Source organism: Puma concolor, chromosome D1 (genome assembly GCF_028749965.1).
Source record: "Puma concolor isolate L17-30 chromosome D1, mPumCon1.1.hap2, whole genome shotgun sequence".
Lineage (NCBI taxonomy): Eukaryota > Metazoa > Chordata > Mammalia > Carnivora > Felidae > Puma > Puma concolor.
Window position 1 is genome coordinate 112,031,650 of NC_141676.1, and position 11,409 is coordinate 112,043,058.

At 37.0% G+C, this 11,409-nt stretch overlaps 1 non-coding gene across 1 annotated transcript; it reads right to left on the bottom strand.

Annotated features, from left to right (window-relative positions):
• Nucleotides 1-6,787: 6,787 nt before the first annotated feature.
• Nucleotides 6,788-6,894, bottom strand: LOC112866274 (U6 spliceosomal RNA). Its single transcript, XR_003224109.1, has one exon. It is a non-coding gene; the product is annotated as a U6 spliceosomal RNA (small nuclear RNA).
• Nucleotides 6,895-11,409: the final 4,515 nt, after the last annotated feature.

Sequence of the window (11,409 nt, forward strand, 5' to 3'; positions counted from 1 at the left end):
CCTAGAGGAGAAAGGAGGAAAAGACCTCTCTGGCCTCAGCCGCAGCAATTTGTTACTTGACACATCCCCAAAGGCAAGGGAATTAAAAGCAAAAATGAACTATTGGGACCTCATGAAGACAAAAAGCTTCTGCACAGCAAAGGAAACAACCAACAAAACTAAAAGGCAACCAATGGAATAGGAAAAGATATTTGCAAATGACATTTTGGAGAAAAAGCTAGTATCCAAAATCTATAAAGAGCTCACCAAACTCCACACCCGAAAAACAAATAATCCAGTGAAAAAATGGGCAGAAAACATAAATAGATACTTCTCTAAAGAAGACATCCAGATGGCCAATAGGCACATTTAAGATGCTCAACATCACTCCTCATCAGGGAAATACAAGTCAAAACCACACTCAGATATCACCTCACACCAGTCAGAGTGGCCAAAATGAACAAATGAGGAGACTATAGATGCTGGAGAGGATGTGGAGAAATGGGAACCCTCTTGCCCTGTTGGTGGGAAGGCAAACTGGTGCAGCCACTCTGCAAAACAGTGTGGAGTTTCCTCCAAAAATAAAAATAGACCTACCCTATGACCCAGCAGTAGCACTGCTAGGAATTTACCCAAGGTATACAGGAGTATTGATGCATAGGGGCACTTGTATCCCAATGTTTATAGCAGCACTCTCATCAATAGCCAAATTGTGGAAACAGCCTAAATGTCCATCAACTAATGAATGGATAAAGAAATTGTGGTTTATATACACAATGGAGTACTACGTGGCAATGAGAAAGAATGTGATATGGCCCTTTATAGCAATGTGGATGGAACTGGGGAGTGTGATGTTAAGTGAAATAAGTCATACAGGGAAAGACAGGTACCATATGTTTTCACTCTTATGTGGATCCTGAAAATCTTAACAGAAACCCATGGGGGAGGGGAAGGAAAAAAAAAGAGGTTAGGGGCGCCTGGGTGGCTCAGTCGGTTAAGCATCCGACTTCGGCTCAGGTCATGATCTCACAGTCTGTGGGTTGAAGCCCCGCATTGGGCTCTGTGCTGACAGCTCAGAGCCTGGAGCCTGCTTCCGATTCTGTGTCTCCCTCTCTCTCTGTCCCTCCCCTGCTCACGCTCTGTCTCTCTCTGTCGCAAAAATAAATAAAAACATTAAAAAAAAATTTTTTTTTAAAGAAAAAAAAAAAAAGAGGTTAGAGTAGGAGAGAGCCAAATCATAAGAGACTCTAAAAAACTGAGAACAAACTGAGGGATGATGGGGGTGGGAGGGAGGAGAGGGTAGGTGTTGGGCATTGAAGAGGGCATCTTTTGGGATGAGCACTGGGTGTTGTATGGAAACCAATTTGACAATAAATTTCATATATTAAAAGAAATTAAATAAATAAATAAATAAATAAATAAATAAATAAATAAATAGAAAAAAAAAGAAAGAAAGTCAATAAAACATTATGTACAAAACAACTTGGAAAAATTTTAAACGTTGAATATGAAAAAAATTTTAATTATTAGGCAAATATGAAACAATTTTGAAAGCAATATTGTTATCTGACAAGATACAAGGAAGACAAAAAGTGGCACAAATGAATATTACATTCTGGCAAAAGGAACAATAGAGCAAGATGACATAGCCCTTATTAACATCATTGCACCTAAGAATGGTGCTTGAAAATATGTCAAGCAGCAACTGACATAAGTAAATTAAGATATATACATATATATATATACACACACACACACATATACATACACATATAAATGAATAATAGTAATTGGAGATTTAGCACACCCATTTCTGCAAGTGATAGATGGAAGAGACAAAAAATAAACATCAGGATTTGAACAGTATTATAAGTATGCGGGTGCTAACACACACACACAGGCACATGAACATAGAAAAAACACACACAGGGGCGCCTGGGTGGCGCAGTCGGTTAAGCGTCCGACTTCAGCCAGGTCACGATCTCGCGGTCCGTGAGTTCGAGCCCCGCGTCGGGCTCTGGGCTGATGGCTCGGAGCCTGGAGCCTGTTTCCGATTCTGGGTCTCCCTCGCTCTCTGCCCCTCCCCCATTCATGCTCTGTCTCTCTCTGTCCCAAAAATAAATAAACGTTGAAAAAAAAAATTTAAAAGAAAAAACACACACACAGGCACACGCACATAGACAAACACACAGACACACACACACACAAAGAGAAAGAAATCTATACCTAACATAAAGAGTACACCTACCATATGAGCACTGAGTAATGTATAGAATTATTCAATCACTATAATGTATACCTGAAGCTAATAAAACAGTGTGTTAACTATAATGGAATTAAAATGTGAAACTTAAAAAAAAAAGAGAAATCTATACCTAACAAAGTAAGATGCTCATGGAACATTTAAAAAATAGACTGTATGTTAAGAAAAAAAAGAAATCACCAATAAAAGCCAAAGTATTAATATTATGTAGACTATATACACCAACCATAATGCAATAAAACTGAAAAATAAAAACAAAGTAGAGCTTAAAATTTATATATTTGAAAAAACTAAATAGAATATTTCTTAAAAAATAAAAAATAAAAAGGAAACCTTATAGGAAATTCAATATGTTGATGTTAATGATTATGGGTTTGTTTGGGTTTTTTTGATGTTTACTTAAATTTGTTTATTTGTAATATCTAAAAAGGCAGGGAGTAACAAGTACAATGATACACATTCTGATGCTCATGTTAATGATTATAAAAGCAATGTATTAAAATTGGGGGGGCAGAACTAAAAAGTAAGATGTCTTACCTCACAAAGAGCCAATTTTCACCCTTTTAGGGGTGATATCACCCGTGTTGAGAATGCACATCCTAAATAATCTACCAATTTACAGGAATTGAAGCACACAGAGGGTCATATTAAATAACACCAAGGGATATAATCAGCAAAAGCTAGAGAGTGCTTATAAATATATATGTAAATGGAAGGATAAAACAAGAACATTTTTTAAATTTTGATTTATTTTTGAGAGACAGAGAGACAGAGTGAGAGCAGGGGAGGAGCACAGAGAGAGGGAGACACAGAATCTGAAGCAGGCTCCAGGCTCTGGGTGGTCAGCACAGAGCCCAACATGGGGCTTGAACCCATGAACTAGAGGATCGTGAACCAAGCCAAAGTTGGACATTTAACTGACTGAGCCACCCAGTCAATTTGTAGAATTGACTCTTTGCAACTATTAATTTTCATAATTAAAAGCAAAGTTAAATTTAAAGATGAATGCACACAATTTGAAAGCAAAAATGAACAAATTAACCTACAAGGCAATTTAAACCATAGAGACTACTCAATTTCTTCAACAAGCATTTGCAAGAAAAAAATCAAAGAGAAATGTTTAGACAATAGTAACTTAAAAGATAGCTCACAAATTGTGGTGTAGGGAACATTTTTTCAATACTGATTCAGAAAAATCAACTGTACCAAAAACTTCCTCATCCAAGTGCAGAAATCTAATATTAAGATATTTAGTTTTGATGCCACAGAAATAAAAGGGATAAGAGATTACTGTGAATAATTATATGTCAACAAATTTGATAACTTAGAAGAAATAGACAAATTCCTAGACACATACAAGCTACAAAGACTGAACCATGAAGAAACAAAAAATCCAAACATGTAAAGAAGAATTAACAACAACCTTTCTCAAAAGCTTCCAAAAATTAAAGAGCAAAATATATTCCCAAACTCATTTTATGATATCAGCATTACCATATTAGCAAAGGCATAAAAAGGCTAGAAGAAAAGAAAACTCCTCATCAATATCCTTGATGAGCAGAGATGCAAAAATCCTCAACAAAATAGTAGCAAACCAAATTCAAGAGCACATTAAAACAATATAGCAGGACCAAGTAGGGTTTTATTCTTGGGAATGCAAGGAATATGGAAACCATTCTATCTGATATGCCACTTAGAGTGACAGATGAAAATCACATGATCATCTCAATAGAAAAATTATTTGACAAAATTAAACATCTTTGAAGATAAAAACTCTCAATAAACTTGGAATGAAAGGAAATTGCATCAACATAAGGAAGAGTATATATGAAAACCTACAGTAAACATGATAATACTCAATGGTAAAAAATGGAAAGCTTTTCCCCCTTGGATCAGGAACAAAACAAGGACGTCCACTCTCACCATTCCTATTCATCATAGTATTGGAAGTCCTAGCCACAGAAATTGAGCAAGAAAATGAAATAAAATCAAACAATAGGAAGGGAAAAGTAAAACTACCTTTGTTTACAAATGACATGATCTTATATGTAGAAAACTCTAAAGTTTACACCAAAGGACTGTTAGAACTAATAAATAAGTTCCATAAAATTGCAAGATACAAATCTACATGAAAACAACCAGTTATGTTTTTTGTTATTTTTTTAACATGTCTTTATTTTTGAGAGACAGAGAGTGGGCAGGGGAGGGGGCAGAGAGAGAGGAGACACAGAATCCAAAGCAGGCTCCAGGCTCTGAGCCGTCAGCACAGGACCCAACACTGGCCCGAACCCATGAACTGTGAGATCATGACCTGAGCTGAAGTCAGATGCTCAACCGACTGAGCCACCCAGGCTCCCCATAACCAGTTTTTTAGACTCTAATAATATATTATCCAAAAGAAAAGAAATTAAGAAAACAATCTGATGGATCATTCATCAAAACAACAAAATACTTAGAAATACTAACTTAAGAGGTCAAAGACTTGCATATTGAAAAATTACAAGACAATGATGAAATAAAGTAAGACACAAATAAATGGAAAGATATCCAATATTCATAGACTAGAAGACTTTATTTATATTGTTAAAATGTCCAAACTACCCAGATTCTAGATCTGATGCAATACCTATTAAAATTTCAATATTTTTATCTGAAATACAAAAAGCATCCTAAAATTCATATGGAACCCCAAAGGACCTCAAACAGCCAAAACAACCTTGAGAAAGAACAAAGCCGGAGACATCACATTTCCTGATTTCACAATATATTACAAAGCTATGGTACTAAAAAAAAATATGGTACTGTTATAAAGACAAACACACAGACAAAGTGAACACACTAGAGAACCTAGAAATAAACCCATCATATTTAGACAACTAATCTTCAAACAGGGGTGCCAACAATACACAATGAAGAAAGGGTGATGTCTTCAAGAAATGGTGTTGTGGGGTGCCTGGGTGGCTCAGTTGGTTAAGTGTCCGACTTTGGCCCAGGTCATGATCTCACAGTTTGTGAGTTCGAGCCCTGCATTGGGCTCTGCACTGACAGTTCAGAGCCTGAAGCCTGCTTCAGACTCTGTGTCTCCCTCCCTCTCTACTCTTCTCCTGCTCATGCTCTGTCTCTCTCTCTGTCTCTCTCCTTCAAAAATAAATAAAAACATTTAAAAATTTTAAAAAAGAAATGGTGTTATGAAAACTGGATATCCACATGCAAAAAAATGAAATGGGATTCTTATCCTATATCATACACAAAATCAAATCAAAATTGATTAAAGACTTTGATGTAACACCTGAAACTGTAAAACTCCTAAAAAAAATAGGAAAAAATCACATGACTTTGGTCTTGGCAATGATTTCATGGATATAACAACAGAAGCATAGGCAACAAAAGAAAAATGAACAAGTAACACTACATCAAACTAAAAAGCTTCTGCACAGCCAAGGCAACAATCAACATAAGGAAAAGGCAACCCATGGGATGCAAGAAAATATTTGCAAACTATATATTTGATAAAGGGTTAATTTCTAAAATATATAGGGAACTCCTACAACTCACTAGGAAAAAAAAAAAACAATTAAAATAGGCAAAGCACTTTTGAATAAACATTTCTAAAAAAGACATACAAATGGCTTAGGATGAATCTTCTGCTATACCAACAAATAGAAGATAAAATGCTCAATATCACTAACCATCAGAGATATACAAATCAAAACAACAAGGCGATGTTATTTATAAGCATATTAATTGGGTAGATTTCATGCGAAGTATCTTTTCTGAAGTGAAATAATACAATACAATACAATACAATACAATACAAAAGATATCACTCAGTTTTTAACATTTTAGGTAGGATAATGGCATTGTGGTTATATTTCAAAAAAGAATCCATATATTTGGATTTTACAGTGTGGATATTTATAGGTTAAATTCTATGCTGTATGGGTTTGCTGCAAAATGATCTGGAGGGAGAGAGAGGTAGACAAGGTAAAGGGGAGATGAGATGGTCCAAACTGTACCTGCTAAAGCTGCGTGCAGGCATATGGAACATCACTGTTGCATCCTCTCTACTTAAATAAATGAATACACACACACACACATATATTTTATATACTATTTTATATTCCATATTTTATAGTATATATTTCATGTATTTTATTATATAAAAGAATATAAAATTATGTACAATATATATTGCTATATAAAATAATATTAAACATAAACAAAAAAATAATATTAAACATATAAATATAAAATAATAATATATATAAAAACATGTATCAAAGTTGCAACATAAAAGTTTTTTTAATGACTAGTATTCATCTCAAAAATTGGGACTTAGAACAACCAATCATAAACCCCTTTCCTCCAAAAAGAAGAAAAAAGAAGGAAGGAAATAATAAAGTTAAGAGCAGAAGATTAGCAAAACTAAATTCTAGTTCTTTGAAAAGATGAATATAATAAGCAAGAAATACCTACAGTAAGATTAAGCAAGAGAAAAAGGGAGAAGGATATGGTTAAATCAAATTTATTTTTTTTTTGTTATTTTTTTTAATGGAACACTTCACGAATTTGCGTGTCATCCTTGCGCAGGGGCCATGCTAATCTTCTCTGTATCGTTCCAATTTCAGTATATGTGCTGCCGAGGTGAGCACAAATCAAATTTAATTTAAAAAGGAAAATAAAAAAGATATCAGTTATTTAAACATTATTTAAAAAGTTACTCTAAACAGCTTACACTAATAAATTTGAAAACAGACAAAATGAAAAAAGTTCTAGAAATGTACAAAACACAAATATTGATGCAAGAAAGAGAATGGGAAGGGCCCCTGGGTGGCTCTGTCAATTGAGCATCTGACTCTTGATTTCAGTTCAAGGTCATGATCACACAGTTTGTGAATTCGAGCCCCACATCAGGCTCTGTGCTGACATTACTGAGCCTGCTTGGGGTTCTCTCTGTCTCCTTTCTCTCTCTGCCCTTTCCATATGCTCTCCCACTCTTTCTCTTTCTCAAAATAAAAAAATAAATGAACTTAAGAAAAACAAAGAGAAGTTTTATAGGGCATTAAGTATCAAAGAAATTAAAATGGTATTAAAGACTATCTCTCCCCCCAAATCCAAGCTATCTTGGCTTTGCAGGACAATTCTACCAATTTTTCAAAGAATAATTCTTTATTATTTTATATAAATTATTTCAGAAAAAAATTGAAAAAAAAGATGCCCAATTCTTTTTATGAGGTTAGTGCAATGTTTTGGGTTTTTTTCTCAAAATTAAATTTAAATTCTAGGGACATCTGGGTGGCTCAGTTGGTTAAGTGTCCGACTTCAGCTCAGGTCATGATCTCACAGTCTATGAGTTTGAACCCTGCATTGGGCTCTGTGCTGACAGCTCTGAGCCTGGAGCCTGCCTCAGATACTGTGACTCCCCCTCTCTCTCTGCCCCTCCCCTGCTTATGCTCTGTCTCTCTGTCTCAAAAATAAATAAAAACAGAGAGAAGCTTCAGGAAAGATGGCGACATAGGGGGACTGGGCTCACCACGTCCTGCTGATCACTTAGATTCCCCCCACATCTGCCTAAATAACCCAGAACACTGCCAGAAGACTAGCAAAATGGACCCTCCAGAGCCAAGTGTAGAAAAGAGGCCCACGGAAAAGGGTAGGAAGGGTGGACAGGTGGTGCGTGCTACACAGACTGGCAGGAGGGAGCCATGGCAGTGGAGGGGCAGCCCACCCAGCAAGGCATAGCCCCCGAGTCTGGCTTGCAAAAGCAGAGGGGCTGGACTGCATGAGTTCTGACAGCCAGCGGGACTTAACATCTGGAATGTTAAGAGTCAATAGCTCTGCTTTTGGAGAGTGGGGAGGGCGAGAGGACAATGGGAGGGAGAGGTGTAGAGCCCAGGAAGACAGAGATCAGCTCTGCGAGGAACAAAGTGCTGGCCAGCTCAATCTCCCTCTCCCATTCCCCAGACAAAACCCCAAAGGGAACCAGTTCCCATCACCGAACTTGCTTGCACTGCGCACACACCCAATGTTGTGCTTCAGTGGATCCATCCCTCTGACAGGGAGGTTGGCCTCCCTGCTTGTGCTGCAGGGCACCTCCTGAAGGGGACCACTGAGGGCAAAGTGAGCGGAACCTGCCCGTCCCGCCCATGTGCTCCTTGTGGATCCACCCTGGATAATATGCCCTTGGCCAGATCCCATCGAGCAGCACCACAAGCTTCACAGTGTGCAAGTAGCCCAGACAGGGGCCACACCACTCCATAGTGAGTCCTGCCCCTAGGAGAGGGGAAGATAAGGTACACACCAGTCTGTGGCCCCAGCGGTGGGCTGGGGACAGATATCAGGTCTGACTGTGGTCCCATCCACCAACACAAGCTTCTCCAGACAGTGCAGGGGAAGTGCCCTGCAGTTTGTAGCTACCACAGGGACTGTGGTAATGATGAAACGGAAGAATTCTCAAAAGAAACTTCAGGAAATAGCAACAGCTAACAAATTGATAAAAAATGATATAACAAAAAAGAATTTAGAATAATAGTCATAAAATTAATCACTGGGCTTGAAAAAACTAGAGAGGACAGCAGAGAATTTATTACTACAGAGATCACAGGACTAAGAAACAGTCAGGAGGAGCTAAAAAATGCTATAAATGAGCTGCAAAATAAAATGAAAGTGACCACAGCTCCGATTGAAGAGGCAGAGGAGAGAATAGGTGAATTAGAAGATAACATTATGGAAAAAGAAGAAGCTGAGAAAAAGAGAGATAAAAAAAAATCCAGGAGTATGAGGGGAGAATTAGAGAACTAAGTGACACAATTAAAGCAATAATATATGCATAATTGGGATTCCAGAGGAGGAAAAGAGAGGGAAAGGTGCTGAAGGTGTACTTGAACAAATCAAAGATGAGAACTTTCCTGATAAGGGGAAGGAAAAAGGCATTGAAATCCAAGAGGCACAGAGAACTCCCTTCAGATATAACTTGAATTAATCTTCTGGACAACATATCAGAGTGAAACTGGCAAAATATAAGGATAAAGAGAAAATTCTAAAAGCAGCTTGGGATAAACGTGCTCTAACATATAAAGGGAGACCAATAAGACTAGTGATGGATCTATCTACTGAAACTTGGCAGGCCAGAAAGGAATGGCAGGAAATCTTCAAGGTAATGAAAAGAAAAAAAATAGGCAGATGAGAATCCTTTATCAAGCAAGTCTGTCATTTAGAATAGAAGGAGAGATAAAGGTCTTCCCAAACAAACAAAAACTGAAGGAATTCATCACCATTAAACCAGCCCTACAAGAGATCCTAAGGATGATTCTATGAGTGAAATGTTGCAAGGACCACAAAGTACCAGAGACATCACTACAAGCATGAAACCTACAGACATCACAATGACTTGAAAACCCATATCTTTCCATAATAACACTGAATGTAAATGGACTAAATGCTCCAACCAAAAGACATAGGGTATCAGAATGGATAAAAAAAACAAGACCCATCTATTTGCTGTCTACAAGAGACACATTTTAGACTTGAGGACACCTTCAGATTGAAAGTGAGGGGATGGAGAACTATCTATCATGCTACTGGAACTCAAAAGAAAGCTGGAGTAGCCAAGCTTATATCGGACAAACTAGATGTTAAATTAAAAGCTGTAACAAGAGATGAAGAAGGGCATTATATAATAATTACAGGGGCTATCCATCAGGAAGAACTAACAATTATAAATGTCTATGTGCCAAATACAGAAGCCCCCAAATATATAAAACAATTGATCACAAACATAAGCAACCTTATTGATAAGAATGTGGTAATAGCAGGGGACTTTAATAGCCCACTGACAACAATGGATTGATCATCTAGACACATGGTCAGTAAAGAAACAAGGGCCCTGAATGATATATTGGATCAGATGGACTTGACAGATATATTTATAACTCTGCATACCAAAGCAACAGAATATTCTTTCTTCTCGAGTGCACATGGAACATTCTCCAAGATAGATCACATACTGGGTCACAAAACAGCCCTTCATAAGTATAAAAGAATTAAGATCATACCATGCACACTTTCAGATCACAATGCGATAAAGCTTGAAATCAACCACAGGAAAAAGACTGGAAAACCTCCAAAAGCATGAAGGTTAAAGAACAACCTACTAAACAATAAGTGGGTCAACCAGGCAATTAGAGAAGAAATTAAGAAACATACGGAAACAAATGAAAATGAAAATACAACAATCCAAATGCTTTGGGATTCAGCAAAGGCAGTCCTGACAGGAAAATACATTGCAATCCAGGCCAATATCAAGAAAAGAGAAAAATCCCAAATACAAAATCTAACAGCACACCTAAAGGAAATAGAAGCAGAACAGCAAAGACACCCTAAACCCTGCAGAAGAAGAGAAATAATAAAGATCACAACAGAAATAAACAATATAGAATCTAAAAAAACTGTAGAGCAGATCAGTGAAACCAAGAGTTGGTTTTTTGAAACAAACAAAATTGATAAACCTCTAGCCAGGCTTCTCAAAAACAAAAGGGAGATGACTCAAATAGATAAAATCATGAATGAAAATGGAATTATTACAACCAAGCTCTCAGAAATACAATCAATTATCAGGGAATACTATGAAAAAATTCATGCCAACAAACTGGACAACCTGGAAGAAATGGGAAAATTCCTAAGCACCACACACTTCCAAAAATCAAACAGGAAGAAACAGAAAACTTGATCACCCCTAACCAGAGAAGAAATTGAATCAGTTATCAAAAATCTCCCAACAAATAAGAGTTCAGGTCCAGATGGCTTCCCTGGGGAATTCTCTCAGACATTTAAAGCAGAGATAATACCTATCCTTCTCAAGCTGTTCCAAAAAATAGAAAGGGAAGGAAAACTTCCAGACTCCTTTCATGAAGCCAGCATTACATTGGTTCCTAAACCAGACAGAGACCCAGCAAAAAAAGAGAACTACAGGACAATATCCCTGATGAATATGGGTGCAAAAATTCTCAACAATATACTAGGAAATCATATTAAACAGCATATAAAAAGAATTATACACCATGATCAAGTGGGATTCATTCCTAGGATGCAAGGCTCATTCAACATTCCCAAATCGATGTGATACATCACATTAATAAAAGAAAAGATAAGGACCATATGATCCTGTC